This window comes from Gopherus flavomarginatus, chromosome 5 (assembly GCF_025201925.1).
Source record: "Gopherus flavomarginatus isolate rGopFla2 chromosome 5, rGopFla2.mat.asm, whole genome shotgun sequence".
NCBI classification, from domain to species: domain Eukaryota; kingdom Metazoa; phylum Chordata; order Testudines; family Testudinidae; genus Gopherus; species Gopherus flavomarginatus.
The window spans coordinates 69,630,798-69,650,092 of NC_066621.1; the positions used below are offsets into that span (position 1 = coordinate 69,630,798).

At 44.2% G+C, this 19,295-nt stretch overlaps 1 protein-coding gene across 1 annotated transcript in view; it reads left to right on the forward strand.

The window, feature by feature from the left end:
* Nucleotides 1–19,295, forward strand: part of KIF18A (kinesin family member 18A) — a 137,476-nt gene that overhangs the window by 33,671 nt on the left and 84,510 nt on the right. The window lies entirely within an intron of this gene.

The window sequence follows — 19,295 nt, forward strand, 5'->3', positions numbered from 1 at the left end:
AAACTGAATACAAAAAGAGTATAGCGCTATTCCTGGTAGAGTACCACGCTATTCCAGAACTCATTCTTCTTGTTCATGGCCTTTGGGGAAAAAAGTCAAAGGGAAGTAATATCTGTCCAAATATTACAAAATTAGGATAAAACTGTGTAGTCAAGCCTGTTCTGAGCAGGCAGGAGTTGAGGCAGCAAAGCAAACTTAAAACTCATTCTACCAAAGGAATAGCCATTTCTGTGACTCATCTCCATAATTACTCCTGGGAGAATTTTGTGCCACTGCGTAATGCAGAATTTTGCAGAAATTGATGTGTGTGCAGTATTTCCTTTCACCCACAGAAATAGGCTGCAGTGTTGCTGGCCGCCACTAGGGGCTGCTGAACCCTCTTTCCCCCCCCCCCCCCCCAGAGCCCAGCTCACACATAAAAGACGCTGCTTGGGGGGGTTGGATGAGGGGAGCTAGAGTGTTCTTGGCAGCTGCAGTTCCCAGCATGCCCTGAGGGAAGGAGACAGCAAAACTCAGGAAACTCCATGCAAGCCTGGGACCAAGCATCAGGCAGTTTCTCCCTCCTGGACTCTGGGGCCAGCAGTGTCTGGGCTAGGGGGGCCACAGCAGGGCTCTTGGGGGAAGGCGGGTCAGGAGTCTGGGGAGGAGGGAGTGCAGATATCTAGACCAGGGTGGCCCTGTGGCTGGGCTCAAGGAGAGAGTGACTGGGTTCTGGGGGTGAGGGGATGCGGGTATCTGGGCAAAGGAGGATCCCTGCAGCTGGACTCGGGGGAGAAGGTGTGGGTATCTGGGCCAGGGGAATTCCATGACTGAAGGAGAGGAGTTGGGATGTATTGGCTGGGCTCTGGTGGGGAGGAATTGTGGGTGTCTGGCCCCCTGGCTGGGCTCTAGAGGGGAAGGGGGCAGAGAAACAGGAACTGGGTTATCATAGGGGTTTCTTTAAGTCTACTCCTGGGGGGATTTTTGTGTATGTCTGTATTGTTACAGACATACTTGCTGACAGGTATTTTGAAATAAATTACCAAAATAATTGAAACTGGTGAGATTTATGTAGTGTTATTTTGACAAAATTTGCAGAATTTTAAAATATTGTGTGCAGAATTTATTTTTTTGGTGCAGAATGCCTCCAGGACTACATAATGTATCCTTTGAATTTGTAAGTCTACCGCTTACTTTAAAATTCACTCATTTCATGTATTCAGCTGTACTCTCAACTCTACAGCCAGATCCAAAGTTAATTTCAGGGATAAATCCTTCAGTCCTTATTTACATAAAGTGCCTTCTTGAGGGATCTGCCGAAGTATCCTCATGAAGGAGGGAGAGAAGTTACTATTAAAATTGTCTGAATGTATTGCCATTTCCTGTCCCTACTAGCCTTCTCTTTCTTGTTTCATTGGATTGCTACTGATCTTGTAGATAAAATGGAGAGAGTGGTTATGGACAGGACCATTTATAACTGCATTGAAACTTAGGATTCAGAATTGAGGGTTGTATATATGTACTGTCATTACAATTGACCAACAGACGTGGCCTACCTCCTGCTAAACTGCTTTAGAATCTTTCCATGATTGTGAGCCTTGGCTTGTAACATCTACCACAGTGGCGTCCCTCGTGTGTGTGAGGCCATTTTTGACCTATGTGGCCCTTCTGGGCAACTATATTAAGAACTTCAATTTGATTATGAACTGAAGATGAATTCCTGAGCCACAGTGCACCTTTCAAGTGTCTGGGCCACTTCTGTTGCAAGAGAGAGGAAGTAAGAGGCCCTGCTTCCACAATTGGTCCCTTTTTTATCATAATGGTCCTCTCTGGCCTTGGTATTTGAACTGCTTTCCCTGCAGCCACCCAAAGCAACTTTGATGTGAGGCTAAAGTGCTCTGAACAGCAACTGTTCAGTTCTTGCTACAGCTGCTCCACCTCTCTATCATTGGCCACCTGCTGAGTCACAGGGAATGGAGAAGAGTATCATTGACTACTTTATTGCCTGTTTCCCTGCTAGGATGTAGGAGCCCTAGGGTGAGCAGGCAAGGAGATCAACTGATTGCCTGAGTGTAGGAAGTGCCTATTGCAGAATGGGTCTTTGCTCCCTCCCTCACCCAGCAGCACGGAGTGGGGTAAAGAAATAGGCAAGAACCAAAAAAAATGTTAGAGTGCCCTGATTTTCTGCTCCAAGACATGTTAGAGAAGCTTGGGGAATGTTGTGCCAGCTGGCTATGGACTTGAGTGTAATGTAATGTTTAAACAACATTGCTGTCTTTTTTTTTTTGAAGAGATCCTATAGAATATAAAATAAGATGTTAATAAATTACAGCAATTGTATTATGTATTGTATTTGATTACACACACACACATAGTGTAATTTATTTTTTAGAAACACTGGTATTACCCCTATTAGCTGGCTCCAGACTGCAGCATTGTTGTGTGGAGAGTGTAGCATCAAGTGTCTAGTGTATACTGGGCATCTCCTAGAGCAGGATCTAGTGAGTGTTTATATAAACATGAAGCTCTGCTTCTTTCTGTCTGCTGGAACAGAGAAGAAAGGGTTGTGGTTTTTGTGTATTGTTTTTTTTTCTCTTCCACCAGCCGTTTCCAACCCTTATCCCCCAGCTTACCTGGTGTTTAGGGGAGACTGGTATCTACTCTGCTCATCTTAGCCTTTTGTTTTGTTTTTGAGTTCCAGCATCAGTATGTAATAGAAATGATTTTTTGACAATTTCACTGCTGCACAAGTTTGTTCTGAACAGCAGTAGAGAAACTGACCAATCTTGCTAATTCCACTCTGCTGATGCTTTGCAAAGCTGTGAGCACAGCAATGGATACATCAAAGCTGTCTGCATATTCAGGAAGATGATTGTGCGTAAGTTTACATTTGGTTCACATTTCGAGGTTATTTTTACAACCATAATATGCTGAGCCAAAATCCTAGTATATAAAATAAATGGGAACACAGGCAAAAATGAACCTGTAATTTTAAGAATGAAAAAATATCAGCTTATTACAAATGCAAACTAAGATAGTGAGTTGCCATGTCACAAGCAATAGTCCGTATTCCAGATCACAGAAATATTTTGGATCCCTTCATTTTTGTAGCATGATGTGTACTAGAATTTTTCCCAGTGAAGCAATTAAATGACCACTTTTTTTTAACTTGGCCCTGCATTCAGTCAGGAAACTAACGGAAATCTAAAGCAATGTGCTGCAAGTTACGCTGAATTTTTTTCACTCATATATACTTAGGTTTAAAGAATAGGCTACTTGATCTGTTCTCAGTGCTCAGCATTCATGTTAGGTGTTGCAGAACAGGTATTTTCCAAAATAATTGCCCAATTAGTTACCTACTTATTCATAAATGCTCTTTGTTTTTTCAAATCCATAGTTACTGTAGATATGACTCTTAGATTCTCTCCTCTCACCTCTCCTCATATTTCACTGTGACACATGGATTTAGTGTAACAAAATGGAGTGAAAACCAAGAATAAGAACATACTGCTTAGGGTTACCACTTTGGTAATTTCACTTGTGGAATAAAAAGTGACTTCATGGCATCATATTGATGAGGTAGGTTTAAGGGGGATTCCCTAAGCAAAGTTAACTGACTTTGTTCGGCTAGACTTGCAGCATATGGGATATACTGAGAAAATGGTGGGATTTATAGAAACCCTAATCTGCTAGGATAGCAGGAAGAAAAGGACAGTTATTTTTATCAATGAGCCTAAATACAAGGAAGAGAAATAAACACAAGGGGGAGAGGGGTATCTGTAAGACAAAACAGGCCAGATTCTTCCTCAGGCAATTTCAGTATAGCTTCTGTTAACAGTGGTAGGAGATGTGCACCAGAGACAGCAGAATATAGCCCTTAGATTTTAGGTTTGTGTTTTGTTTTATGCGTATGTTTCCTGTGTTCACATTATTTCTCAGGATAATGCCTCACAGCTAGATATGTTTGAGAGAGCAGATTGTTGCTTTGGAGATTTCCATCAAATTACTGGTTACTTTCAGTGTGGAGCATATAGCTAAGTGATGGAGCATCCAATTTTTAAAATTACATGTTGCAGCTGTAGGCAGTTCTCTTCAAAGTTTCATAACCTTTGTGTTACAGGTGTGATTATTAATTATATGCAAATACTTGATATTTGCGGATTATCAATAATGGCATGTTAACATAAAGCCCACTTGACAAAAGTATGTAAGTATTCTGTTTCCCCATTGGTAAAAGGGGGATAATGAGGCACAGATTGCAATTTGACTAAGTCACACAACAAATGAGGAGTGACAAAACCTTTATCTCCTGATGCCTAGCATGATGTCCTATTAATGGACCATGCTGCCTCTTTATTACCAAACTAAGAAGTTTGCAATTCAAATGATAAATCAGATAATAATACAGTGGGGAAACCATAGCTCTAATTTCGACTTTAGTTTTTCCTTTCTGAACCTTTAAAGAAGCTTGGCATCCTAAATGTTGGCTGAGTCTCCAGGGGCTTAATATTTTATTGTTTTCATGCTACCCCATGCTGAGTTTTCAGTAACTGAACAAAGGAACCATATGCCCATTCTTCTTGGTAATGGAGTCCTGTAACTTGGACTTTAAGGACTTCAGACTCCTGTCCTCTATAACCACACATGCTATGTTGGACAAATCTTACATTCACAACACAGTTGTGGGCCCTGAGACCACTGATATACAGTCTTCCAAATGGTTTTAAATAATTGCAGAAAAAAGACTGAGGATATTTTTCCTTCTGGAGTCAAGGCGCATTTCACTCAATGTTTTATGTTTTTGAAAGTTTGTGTCAGGGTGGCTATGTAATTGGTATAGTTGAAAAATGTTACCCCAGCCAAAAGAAAAGCCAGCAAAATGTCTCACACAGCATGTGTGAGTTTCTCCTCAGGAAATCCTTGTGGCTCACTGTTTCTGTCAAGCAGGGTAATGTGCTTGTAAATTTCATCTGACAGAAAATGTATTGCAACATCAACAGCACCAGAGAACCGCAGAGCTAAATTGTGGAAGAGTAACTGTCAAACCCCTTCAGTGAGCTGTACCATAAAGAAACTTGTGCTAGGAAAAATAAATACAATGTGATACGAAATCTGAAGGAGTAGCACATGCTAGTGTCAGTACAAAGGAAATTCCCTCCCCATTCCCTGAGCAAACAGTGAGGTAAAAATATAGTTACTTTCCTCTTCTTGCCCAGTTAACTTGGATAAATTGGGCTAAGAAACACTCGTACTTATCTAGCAGGAGGTTAAAACAAAGATAGTTGGACAGTTTATCTAATTTGTGTTTATGTATGTCTGCTCATGTACAAAGAGAGAGCTGTCAAAGTAGATGAGTGCTAATTTTGTTCCTGAATTCTTTTCTCTCCAGCCTGTCACCTCATCTTGTCTTTTTCTTTCTAGTCAACATTTTTAATATTACCATTCTCTTTTGTCCTGTTGTCTAAACATCTCTTGGCTTTATTACTCTAACCCCTCTTCCTCTCTGGACTCCCTAAAACCCATATCACCCCTCTAAAGTACATCTAAAATGCAACTGTTAAAGTTCTTATCTACCAGTAAAGCCATGTCAAGCCTCTCTTTAAAAGCAGCAAAGAATCCTGTGGCACCTTATAGACTAACAGAGGTTTTGGAGCATGAGCTTTCGTGGGTGAATACCCACTTCCTCAGATGCATGTAATGGAAATATCCAGGGGCAGGTATATATATGTGTGCTAGCAAGCAAGCTAGAGATAACGAGGTCAGTTCAATCAGGGAGGATGAGGCCCTGTTCTAGCAGTTGAGGTGTGAAAACCAAGAGAGGAGAAACTGGTTCTGTAATTGGCAAGCCATTCACAGTCTTTGTTCAATCCTGAGCTGATGGTGTCAAATTTGCAGATGAACTGAAGCTCAGCAGTTTCTCTTTGAAGTCTGGTTCTGAAGTTTTTTTGTTGCAGGATGGCCACCTTAAGGTCTGCTATAGTGTGGCCAGGGAGGTTGAAGTGCTCTCCTACAGGTTTTTGTATATTGCCATTCCTAATGTCTGATTTGTGTCCATTTATCCTTTTCCGTAGAGACTGTCCAGTTTGGCCGATGTACATAGCAGAGGGGCATTGCTGGCATATGATGGCGTATATTACATTGGTGGATGTGCAGGACCTAACCAGATCAGCCACACCATCACTGGTTCATTCACCTGCACATCCACCAATGTAATATACGCCATCATATGCCAGCAATGCCCCTCTGCTATGTACATCGGCCAAACTGGACAGTCTCTACGGAAAAGGATAAATGGACACAAATCAGACATTAGGAATGGCAATATACAAAAACCTGTAGGAGAGCACTTCAACCTCCCTGGCCACACTATAGCAGACCTTAAGGTGGCCATCCTGCAGCAAAAAAACTTCAGGACCAGACTTCAAAGAGAAACTGCTGAGCTTCAGTTCATCTGCAAATTTGACACCATCAGCTCAGGATTGAACAAAGACTGTGAATGGCTTGCCAATTACAGAACCAGTTTCTCCTCTCTTGGTTTTCACACCTCAACTGCTAGAACAGGGCCTCATCCTCCCTGATTGAACTGACCTCGTTATCTCTAGCTTGCTTGCTAGCACACATATATATACCTGCCCCTGGATATTTCCATTACATGCATCTGAGGAAGTGGGTATTCACCCACGAAAGCTCATGCTCCAAAACCTCTGTTAGTCTATAAGGTGCCACAGGATTCTTTGCTGCTTTTACAGATCCAGACTAACACGGCTACCCTCTGATACTTGAAGCCTCTCTTTGCATCCCTCCTCCAGCTCCTTCTTGCTCCCTAGAGCAGGGTTAGGCAAGCTATGGCACAAGTGCCCAAGGCGCCAAGTGAGCTGATTTTCAGTGGCATTCACACTGCCCAGGTCTTGGCCACCAGTCCAGGGGGCGCTGCATTTTAATTTAATTTTAAATGAAGCTTCTTAAACTTTTTAAAAACCTTATTTACTTTACATACAACAATAGTTTAGTTATATATATTATAGATTTATAGAAAGAGACCTTCTAAAAATGTTAAAATTATTACCAGCACGCAAAACCTTAAATTAGAGTGACTAAATGAAGACTCGGCACACCACTTCTGAAAGGTTGCCGACACCTGCCCTAGAGCTATGTCTGCGCTTAACTCCTTGGAAAATTCTGCGCACAATATTTTAAAATTCTGCAGATTTTATTTGTCAAAATAACTTTATATAATCACACCAGTTTCAATTATTTTGGTAATTTATTTCAAAATGCCTATCAGCAACTATGTCTATAACAATACAGAGACACAAAATTCCTCCAGGAGTAGAGTGTTAAGGAATGATGATCCAGTTCTTCCCCGTGAGAGTCCGAGGGAGGGGGAGCAGAAATCCACACCCTTTTTCCCCCAAGCCCAGCTGCACACTCCCAGACCAATCACTCGCATGCACCCCCTACTTCCTCTCCACCCAGACCCCATCTGCAGGCCCCCAGCTCAGACATTTGCACACGCATACACCCAGAGTCTATGGATCCAGAGGGAGAAACAGCGTGATGCTGGGTCCCAGGCTTGTATGGAGTTTCCTGCAGGCTGCCTCCTTCCTTTATGGCATGCTGAGAGCTGCAGCTGTTCCAAACCCTCCAGCTCCCTCCCTCTTCCCCAGGCAGTGTCTTCTGTGTGCGAGCTGGGCTCTGCTGGGTCCAGTAGCCCCTAGTGGCAGCCAGTAGCTCTATAGCCCATTTCTGTGGAGGAAAAGGAAATTCTGCACAAAAAACATTAATTTCTGTGCAAATTCATGTGCAGTGGCGCAGATTTCCCACAGGAATAACCCTTCAAGCTAGGGCTGTGATTCCCCTGCTCACGTACACATGCTCACGCTTGCTTTTATTAAGCTAGCATACGTCTAAATAGCTTTGTAGCCACAATAGCATGGATAGCAGCAGTGGCTGAATGGTTGAGCTGGGCCAAGTACATACTTGCACCACATATACCTCTACCCCAATATAAGGCCACAAATTTGGATATAACGCGGTAAAGCAACGCTCGGCGGGGTGGGGGTGGGAGGGAGCTGCATCTCCGGCGGATCAAATCAAGTTTGACATAATGCGGTAAGGTTTTTTGGCTCCCGAGGACAGTGTTATATCGAGGTAGAGGTGTATCTAATATGCTAGACCTCTGCTGTCCTTCAGATCATTCTAATATACTTGTTTCTTCCTCAGTATTCTAAAAAGTTAAATAGTTTTCTCTACTCCATTATTACAGTGAGTGAAATCAGGAAAAACTAATTCTACTGAGAGAGAAAAATAAAACAAAACTTGCAATCTTGTTTAGGTCTCTGAATGCACTTTAAGACGTACTCATGAAAAGTGCTGTATTAAGAGCTAGGTATTATCTAGCCTTATTTGTCTGGTTCTTAGATTGTATCCAGTGTAGTCGTGGCTATTTCAGTCCCAGGCTGTTAGAGAGACAAGGCAGGTGAGGTAGTATCTTTTATTGGACCAAATTCTGTTGGTGAGAGAGACATGCTTTTGATCCACCCAGAGCTCTTCCCCGGGTCTAGATCTGATGATGTTACTTCACCCACCTTGGTTCTTAGATTGTAAGTGTACTCATAATGGGGCAGGAGATAGTTGGATCCTGTACAGTGCCAAACACACTATTGGTCCTTACCTAATTATATTTAATATCCTTTATAATAACTTACCTAACTACTTCCATTCACTTTCAGAAGTGAACAATCCCAAAATCTTTTCTTATGTTTAAGCAAACTCTCATGACATTTTTAAATAATAAAGTTGATAATGCTAAATGATTGTGTTTATTGCATAACTGCAGTCCTTAAAAAAGCCTAAAATGCATATTTAATGGAAGACTCCAAAAAAATAACTTCTGCTGTAATCATAAATGCACAGCTGTGGCATCAATCTTTTTGAAGGTGAAGTGCCTCTTGCTGTCTTTGGTTGCTGTACTGTCACCCATTAAGCTGGAGTCCTGATGCTCCAACTCAATATTTTCACATGGGTAGGGCTTTTTTATAATTCTTTTATAGTTAAATGTTTGCAAAATATTGGCATTAGCCTATGGCACTAATTACTGCATCCTGCTCTTTTGTATTAGTTATAGAATTAGCCAGCAGGAAACTTGTGAAGAAAGAAAAACTAAACATTGTTTCAGCTGTCTGTCTTAGTTGCATTGGATTTTTGTCATCACTTTATCACAGGTTTACAGAATATTCCATAATAAAATAATTCCGTTTTATAGATTAAAATAACTTATTACATTTTTAACACTGCTGCTTGCACTACATATTCAGGTTCAGTATTAAAAGTGCACTTTGTGTCTTCCCATCAGGAGTACTTACAGCAGTGGCACTTTATCTGGAAGTGGGAAAATTCATAGTATAAAATGTGTTGCTAGATAATTTTTGCAGAGCCTTCTGGAAATTTATTGCAGAGTTGCCTGCTTCTAATAGCAACTGAGAAGTAGGAAGAAGTAGATCCCTGCTAACTAAGGGTATGTCTACACTACCGGCCGGATCGGCGAGCAGCGATTGATCCAGGGGGGTCGATTGATTTATCGCATCTAGACTAGATGCAATAAATCAATCACTGAGCGCTCTCTTGTCGACTCCTGTACTTCAGCTCGGCAAGAGGCGAGCCCTACTGACCTCTTCCTATTTTTTTCCTCTCTTTCCTTTGCACCAGGATAGTTTGCAGTTGTACCTTTAATAATGTCTCCTTGAGAAACTGCCAACTCTCCTGAACAACTTTTTCCCTTTGGATTTTCTTCCAATCAGACAAGTTCTCAGAGTTTGTTAAAGCCTGTTGTCCTCATTCTGTTGCTCTCATGCTTTCCTTCCTTAGGATTGTAAAATCTAACATTTCATGATCATCTTCACCCAAATTACCTTTTATTTTCAGATTTGCTACCAATTCCTCCTTGTTGGTCAGAATGAAGTCTAAAATGGCTGTCCCACTCATTACTTACTCCCTTCCTGAAACACAAAGTTGCCCTTAATATATATACAAGAACTTACTGGAAATCTTATGTTTTGCCATATTACTTGAACTATCCAGATATCTGTTGGGGAAGTCCCCCATTACTGCCAGGTCTTGTGTTTTGGATATTTCTGTTGTTTGTTCTAGAAATGCCTTATCCACCACCTCTTCCTGATTTGATGGTCTATAGTAGACCACTACCATGATGCAACTCCTTTTTTATCTTTACCCAGAGACTTTCAACTGGTCTGTCTCTCAACTCTTTCTCTTTCTGGACCTAAGAACAAGTGTATATATTCTTGATGTATACTGCATCACCACTTCTCTTTTTATCCTGCCTGTCCTACCAGAGCAAGCTGTAGCCTTTCTATCAATATTTCAGTCATGAGACTTATCCTATCAAGTCTCTTGTGCCAATTAAGTCATCATTCATCGTATGGACTAATACTTCCAGTTCTTCCTATTTTATTCTCTTTACTCCTTTGTTAGGATATAGATATTCAGGCCTGTCTGCAAAGGCTTATACTTTAAGAATGAAGGTGTATTCTTATCACTAAGCTAGTTATAGAGGTATAAAAGAGAGAATCAAAATCACTGTCTGTCTGTGTAAGGGCCTTCTCTTAATGTGACAGTCTGAGGTCTGGTTCTTGGGCTAAGCCTTTGGCTAAGCAGCAAAGGCAGCCATTAACTGGGAAGTGTATGGTTACATCCTCACATTCCAAACTAGTCGCATTGAAATAAGGTTCTATTGGGCTGTTAGGAGTATCAGGACAGGATTGTATTCCTATCAGCTCCAGAGAAAGGGAAGAGTCTAGAAGATGTAAAAGGAAACTTAGTTTGATAGCATCCTGCCTGGCAAGAACTCACTTATCAATAGCTGGGATGTGAAATCCTCATTTCTGTATTTTCTGGCACTGTAGTCTCCACTTCCCTATTGTTTATCTGTATAATCTCTGTCTGGTTCTGTGATTGTTTTTCTGTCAGCTGTATAATTAATTTTTGTTGAATGTAAACCAATTAAGGTGGTGGGATATAATTGGTTGAATAATCATGTTACAATATGTTAGGATTGTTTAGGTAAATTTCAGTAAAATGGTTAAGGTATAGCTAAACAGAACTCAAGTTTTACTATATAGTCTGCAGTCAATCAAGAAGTAAGGGAGGAATGGCTGGGTGGGGGAATTGGAATCATGTTTTGCTAAGGTGAGGGAATGGGAACAGGGACACAGGCAAGACTGTGTGGTGTCAGAGCTGGGAACGAGGACACTAAGGAAGGAAACTGGAATCATGCTTGCTGAAAATTCACCCCAATAAACATCGAATTTGGACTTTGGGTATTGTTGCTCTCTGTTCATGCGAGAAGGACCAGGGAAGAGAAAGGGTGAAGGAATAAGCCCCCAACATCCTTCTATTTGTGTATAGATGTGAAGGTTTTGAGCAGATTCCCCCACTGATTTCACTTTTGTTGTTCCTATGACCCTACTGAAAATGTCCATATCCTCCCCACTTCCACCCTCCCTTCCCCCCAACATATAGCCCTCTGTCAAGGTTACTTTTTTTTATTGCATGCCTGTGGACTTTTGTCACATGCCCTCTTTAAACCTAGTTTAAAGTTCTCCCCTTTACTATAGCCAAACTAGGACTCCTGAAAAGAAATCAGTAGAACTCTAAACTATAAAGCACTTCATGCTGAAGCAATGTACAAAGTCACTGTGGTGTTCTCAGCTACTGACTTTGAGTTGTCTTGAAATGAAAGTCACCCTGATGCATACTAAATCCAAAGCCACATCCTCTACTTCAAAGAGTTCCTTGGCTGTGTTTTCTCCCAAACCCAAAGAGTAAACATTTCCATAATTTTGTCATTGGGATCATCTCAAAAAAGCGTAATCTAGTGAAAACAAATATAGCTGAGATTTTCCACTTAAACATCAGCTTTAAAAGGACTGGATGGATCAGGGTATGAGATTGATAATGGAATCATTGGTTTAAATTGTAGCCCAGTGTTGTCCTAAACACTGCAAGAAGACAGACTAGACACCAGGAATAAGGTTAACTGGGCCACAACTTTGTCACACATCTGGGAACTATCTAACAATAACTCATCCCTTGCAAGCTATTTCGTGTGTAACTCATACCACATGGCAGAAGGCTGTCATCCCCGCACCCAGTTAACCTGGCACCAGTACTGTTGATGGGACCTGACTGCCCTCATACAAGGGTCGGGGGAGTAGAGAAAAGGTTGTTTCCTTGCTGTACGAGACAACAGGAGACCCAGCATTTTTCTAATCTGTTTGATTCTGGTTTATCCAGTGCTATTGAATGAGTATATACACAGGGAACCTGCTATGTTGTGACAAAATGGATTTTAAAACTTAACCTACCCATGGGTCCCTGAACTGCTGAGACGAAGGTGAAAAATCCCATATTTCCTCACTGCCAAACTGACCTGAGCAAAATTCCTTTCCCAGTCCTCAAAAGTTGACAAGCATGATGCCCTTTCCAAGGTCTAAAAAACCCAATTTTACTCTAACCCCCATGAGTGTGGAGCATTCTTTCTTGGCATGGAATAGCAGCCCTAGGCGAGAAGGGCTATAAGTCCTCTTGGATGTACAGGAGCCAATAAATGTGTGCTGCGTCCTTCAGCCACGGAGCTGTCCTCAAGCTCAGAAGGAGAAGTGGAAGGGATTTAGGGTTTTATTCCTTTGTGGCCCAGACAAAGCCACCAAATCTCTAATGCTACAAGGCCTGTGAGCATTTGAGTCCTGTGTTTATGGGAATCTTACCCTGTGGATTTATTTGGTGCAGGATGAGGTCCTTAGTAGCTACAATCTTATCTGATGGCGATTCAGTGGGTATTGTGAAAAGGTTTTTTTGAGTGATTGCTCATGTTGAATCCAAGTACAGTGAAGTTGCATCATAGGTGCATTTAACTTAACGTGATTTTTAACAATACGTGCTTGGCAAAATGAAACAAAAAAGAGAAAAATAACAATTTAAATATTGTACCTGTAGTGCGGGTGATTCCGCCCACCATTCCACTCAATGAGCGTTTGACTATACGTGATTTTCGCCTACTTGCTGACTTCAGAACCTAACGCCCGCATAAGATGCGACTCCCCTGTAGGTGTGCACGCACTGCATGCAGTCATCAGACCGTTTTTCCCTTAGCGGTACCTGTTGGGTCAGCTGTGGAGCTCCCTGGAGTCGCGCTTTCAAGATGTTGTATATAGGTCCCTGCCAATCCACTGCCTCTTCTGTTCCTTTTTACCACTAGTGATGGTCGTTTGAGCAGCTCTCTTGCTACGGCAAGCAATCCCCTAGTGAACTCTTTCTTGTTGACCCTGTAAATAGTTCAAAACTTAGTATTAGTTAGTCAAGTAGTTTTTACTTATCTTAGATGCGTTTCAGTTGGGGGGTTTCCCGCACTATGTTTCCCCTCCCAGGGACTGGGGCATGCCTCGGTCTCAAGGGTTTCAGCCATGCAGGTCCTGTCTAAAATCCATGCCAAAGGGAGACCTACACAACTCCTGTTTAAAGTATTTGGAGGAAGCCCATCAGACTGATAAGTGTAAAAACTGCAGAGGCTTCTGCCTGAAGACAAAAAAGGAGAGGGATTTCAGGCTGAAATGGCTACTCATGGAGTCGGCCTTTCATCCCCAGCCAGCTTCAGCAGCGTCCGACCCAAAGCCCAGCACTTAGGTGCACAGCGCATTAGCCTCAATAACAGAGGCCACACACCAAAAAAGTACTTGGGCTCCAGGGACCTTCAGCACCACCAGTCCCTGGTGCCGAAGACCTCCTCCGGTGCGAGCACTTGGCACCACTCCCATTTGCCGGTGTCGCACAAAAAGAAGAGGTCAGACAGAGGTTGCTCTCCCACTAAAGCAGTGGAAGGAGGAGGCACCAACAGGGTGCGTCCCATGCCGGGACACACTGCTCTGGCTCCTATTCAGCCAGCACGGTTGACTCTGGCCTCACAGGGAGGTCTGTCGAGTATGGTTCTAATGGACTCCCTGGTACGAGAGGGTTGACAGGAGGATTTAGACCTCCCCTCCATGGAGGACACCTTTTTGAGGCAGCCAGAGACCTCAAAGCAATGACAGCATAGTCTCCCATCCGGGCACCAGCACTACCGCAGAGAGACACTGTGCCCTCTAAGGGCAAGCCGACGATAATGCGGCACCGCTCGTCCTCACCCCAGCACTATCTCACTCCACACTGCTTTGGTCACTGATGAGGACTCTGAGCCCAGAGGCGGAATCGTGCACCTCTAGGCGAAGCCAGCACTGTTCGTGGCACTGCTCCAGACAGGACGAAGGGCAGCCTTTACCTGTAATGGCATGGCCACTCCAGTGGCAGGCACTGGCTCATTGATCCTTCTGGAACCCGTGGGCCTGCCACCAAGTCCAAAGGCTGGGGTCCAGATCTTTGTTTGTGGTTTTGGAGTCACGTCCCCCTCCATCTTCATCAGTATTTGTTGCCCGCGAATCTCCACATGAATGCGAGTTGAGCATGCAGGTCAGCACCAAAATAGCGGCAGGAGCTGGGGCCAGTGCTGAGACGGGCATGGGGGCCAGTGCTGAGACGGGCATGGAGGCCAGCACCACTACTGCCATCACACAGAGCGCTTCTGTGCAAGGGGATCCCCATAAACCAGAGAGGCAGAAAGATCCAGTGCCCCAAGGGGCATCTTCCCCTGATGAAGCCATGGCAGGCACATCCACCACACTACCAGCCATGGACAACAGAGCCCACCAGGAGATGATCAGAAGGGTTGCTCAGAATTTGGTCATGCAGGCAGAGGAGGTGGCAGAGGAGACCTATCCCTTGGTTGATATTCTGGTGCCGAAGGGTCCCTCGAGGGTGGCTTTGCCTCTCATTAAAACCATCAATTACACTACAAAAGCATTGTGGAAAATGCCTGCCTCCTTTTTTCCCCTGCATGGCAAAAGTGGGGGGAAGTACTTTGTCTTCAGAAGGTTATAAGTACTTGTTCACTCACCCTCAGCCAGACACTGGTGGTGGAGGTGGCCAACCAGAAGGGAAGACAGGGACAGCTCGGACCGATTGTTAAGTCCAAGGTGGCTGGGAAGCTGGACCTCTTTGGTAGGAAGGTATACTCTACGGGGGGCTCCAGTTTCAAGTTCCCAACCAACAGACAGTCCTCAACTGCTGTGGTTTTAATTCCTGGAACACATTGTCCAAATGTAAAAAAAAACTTCTTCCAGCAGACTCCCGCTCTGAATTTGCTTCTGTCCTGGAGGAAGGCAAGGCTGTAGTGAGGATTTCCTTACAGGTCTCCTTAAACTCGGCAGCCTGTACCATGGCAACAGCCATAGCTATGAGAAGAAGCTCATGGCTTCAGGGGTCAGGACTCTTCCACGAGCCGCAGCAGACCATTCAGGACTTGCCCTTTGACTGTGTAAGGCTCTTCTTAGAGCAAACAGACACTAAGCTCCACAGCCTAAAGAATTCATGAACAACTCTGAAGTCCTTTGGGCTTCATACGCCAGCCCCACAAAGGAAGTATTTTAAACCACAGCCTGCTCCTCGCTTCTACCCAGCTCTGCCTAGGCAGGACTATAGCAGGAAGCGGGGCAGAAGTAACAGACAGAGGCCCTCTCAATCCTCCTCTAACCAGGGCCAGGGCTCAGTGAAGCATCCTCCAGCAACTAAGTTAAACTTTTGAGGTTGCACCTGAGGGCGACTCACTGGTTCAGATCCCGGATTCCTTCCCTTCGTGAATTGTCTATCCCATTTCTACCGTGCCTGGGCACAAATCACCTCAGACCAATGGGTCTTGAGTGTGGTAGAATTGGGATATTCTCTCCAATTCTGCTCCTTCCCGCCTTCCTATCCTCCTTCCCTGACCCTCCTCATGATCAACTTCTCATGCAGGAAATGCAAATGCTCCTACAACTCAGTGATAGAGGAGGTCCATCTAGAATTCAGGGGAAGGGGATTTTATTCCCAGTATTTCCTAATCCCAAAGGCCAAGAATGGGTTCAGACCTATTTAGATCTGCGAAACCTCAATAAATTCATGAAGAAGATAAAGTTACGCATGGTCTCCCTTGTCTGCCTCCATCCCCTCTCTGGATTTGGGAGACTGGTATGCCACCCTCGTCTTGAAAGACACGTATTTTCATTGTCCATAGTCCCATCACATAGTTGGTTCCTCCACTTTGTGATCAGCAACACTTGCTATCAGTTTACAGTTCTCCTCTTTGACCTCTTGGTGGACACTCGAGGAGCCGTCAAGTGCATGGCAATCATGGCAGCCTTCCTGCGGAAGCGGCAGGTACAAGTATTCCCGTATCTTGATGACTAGCTAATTTAAGGCTGCTCCAGGGCCCAAGTGGAGGCCCATGTGAGCCTAGTTCAGACAACGTTCCACAGGCTCAGCCTGATACTGAATGTGGCAAAGTCGACCCTAAACCCTACTCAGAGAATAAGTTGATCAATGCTGTCCTGGACTCTGGTCAAGCCAGGGCTTTCCTTCCAAACACTTGCTTTCCCACAGTGGGCACCATCATAAAGGAACTCAAGTGATACCCACTACTACGGCAAGGAATTGCCTGAAACTGCTCGACCATATGGCTGTATATACTTATGTAAAATCAGGGAAGATGAGGCCCTCTTCTAGCAGTTGAGATGTGAACACCAAGAGAGGAGAAACTGCTTTTGTAGTTGTCTAGCCATTCAAAGTATTTGTTTAATCCTGAGCTGAAGGTATCAAATTTGCAGATGAACTGAAGCTCAGCAGTTTCTCTTTGCAGATGAACTACTAGAAGCGGGCCTTATCCTCCCTGACTGAACTAACCTCGTTATCTCTAGCCAGATTCTTGCTTGCATATTTTTACCTGCCTCTGGAAATTTCCACTACATGCATCCGACGAAGTGGGTATTCACCCACGAAAGCTCATGCTCCAATACGTTTGTTAGTCTATAAGATGCCACAGAACTCTTTGCTGCTTTTACAGATCCAGACTACTCCTCTGATATTTATACATATGTAGTACAGCACGCCAGGTTGCGTCTCCACCCTCTTGAGGCTTGGCTAGTCTCGGTGTACAGATCAAATAGAGACCACCTAGACAAGTTGATTACACTCACTCCCCCGGTTATCAAATCCCTCAAGTTATGGCTCAACCCCTAAGTGATGTGTGGGGGAATGCCCTTCTCCAGGCCCTAACCCTTGTCTCTAGTAACAGCCACATTGACGATGGGTTTGGGGGTACACTTAGGAAGTTGCAGGACTCAAGACCTCTGATCCCAGGCAGAACTTTTGCTGCACAACAACATCAAGGAGCAGAGGGCAGTCCGCCTTGCTTGCCAGACATGTCAGGCCCATCTAGAGGGCAGATGTATCAGTATTGACCGACAACGCAACAGCAATATTCTATACAGACAGACAGACGTTGCTCTCTCCTCCCCTGTGCCATAAAGCCCTTAAGCTGTGGGACTTCTGCATTGCCCATTCGATACACCTGGAGGCATCCTACCTTCCAGATTCCCAGAACGAACTGGCCTATCATCTGAGCAGGTCATTTCACATTTCACAGTCACGAGTGGTCCATCCACCCAGATGTTGTGATCAACATCTTCCAACGGTGGGGGTTTCCCCAGACTGCTTGCAACGAAGTACAACAGGAAGTGTCACTAATTTTGCTCCTTCCTGAATCACAGCCTAGGCTTCTCTCTCAGATGCTTTTCTCATCCCTTGGAGGAACCATCTACTCTACTCTTTTTCGCCTTTCCTGTTTGTACACAAGGTCCTGCTGAAGGTCAGAAAGGAGGGAGCATCAATTATCTTAATAGCACCAGTATGGCCCCACCAGCAGTGCTTCACCATGCTTCTAGACCTGTCAGTGGACATGCCTATAACCTTGCCCCTGGTCCAAGACTTGATCACCCAGGACCCCGGCTGTTTCCAGCATCCCAATCTGAAGCGTCTCCATCTCAAGGCATAGAAACTCCATGGTTAAACCCCTCAGAGCTCATATGCTCAGACTCTGTTAGAGAAGTCCACCTTAGCAACAGGAAGCCATCCACTAGGGCCACCTATCTTGCCAGGTGGAAAAGATTCTCCATTTGGGCATTACAAAAACACACTCCCCCTTTACAGTCCTCGATTCCTTTTATCCTGGACTATTTGCTGCATCTAAAACAACAAGGTCTGTTGGTATCATTAATAAAAGTGCACCTAGCAGCTATCTCAGCTGTCCACCCTGGTTTGGCTTGTCACTCAGTTGTCGCAAACTTCATGGTGGACTACTTCTTCAAGGGATTAGATAGGCTCTACCCTCTAGTAAAACAGCCAATTCCCCTATGGGATCTCAACCTTGTACTCTCTAGATTGCTGGGACCTCCTTTCGAACCTTTAACAACATGCTCTCTCCTCTACCTTTCCTGGAAAGTAGCATTCTTGATAGCTATAACTTCAGCCTGGAGGGTGTCTGAGCCTAAGACTAACCACCATACAGGGCCTTCTATAAGGATAAGGTGCATTTGCGACCACTCCCGTCCTTCCTGCCAAAGGTAGTTTCACAATTCCATGTGAACCAGGATATTTTTCTTCCTGTGTTCTTTCCTAAGCCTCACGCTAGCCACAGGAAATGAATGTTCCACTCCCTGGATGTCAGACAAGCCATTAGTCTTCTACATTGAAAGAGCAAAGCCATTTCAAAAATCAGCACAACTCTTCTTCATTGTGATTGTGGAGCGCATGAAGGGGCTTCCATTCTCATCCCAAAGGATCTGTTCTTGGATCACATCCTGTATCCAGGTGTGCTATGACTTGGCAAAGATACCTGCCCCTGCATTGATAGCACACTTCACAAGGGCGCAGGCATCCTCAGCTCTGTTCCTGGCACAAATTCCTATCCAAAACCTCTGTAGGGCATCTTTACATCGCACTGCGCAATCACACAGCAGACCAGAGATGATGCAGCTTTCAGCAGAGCGGTGCTACAATCATTGATTCCATAAACTCCGACCCCGCCTCCTAGTAAGGCTTGGGAGTCACCTGCTTGGAATCTACATGAGCAATCACTCGAAGAAGAAAAAAACATTACCTGCCTTTCGTAACTGTTGTTCTTCGAGATGTGTAGCTCATGTCTATTCCAAGACCTATCCGCCTCCCCTCTGTCAGAGTATCCGGCAAGAAGGAACTGAAAGGCAGCAGGTTGGCGGGGACCTATATACACTGCCATGAAGGCACAACTCCAGGGGACTGCACAGCCAACCTGACGGGTACCGCTGGGGGAAAAACCAACGACTGTACATGCAGAGCATGCACACCTACTTGGAATG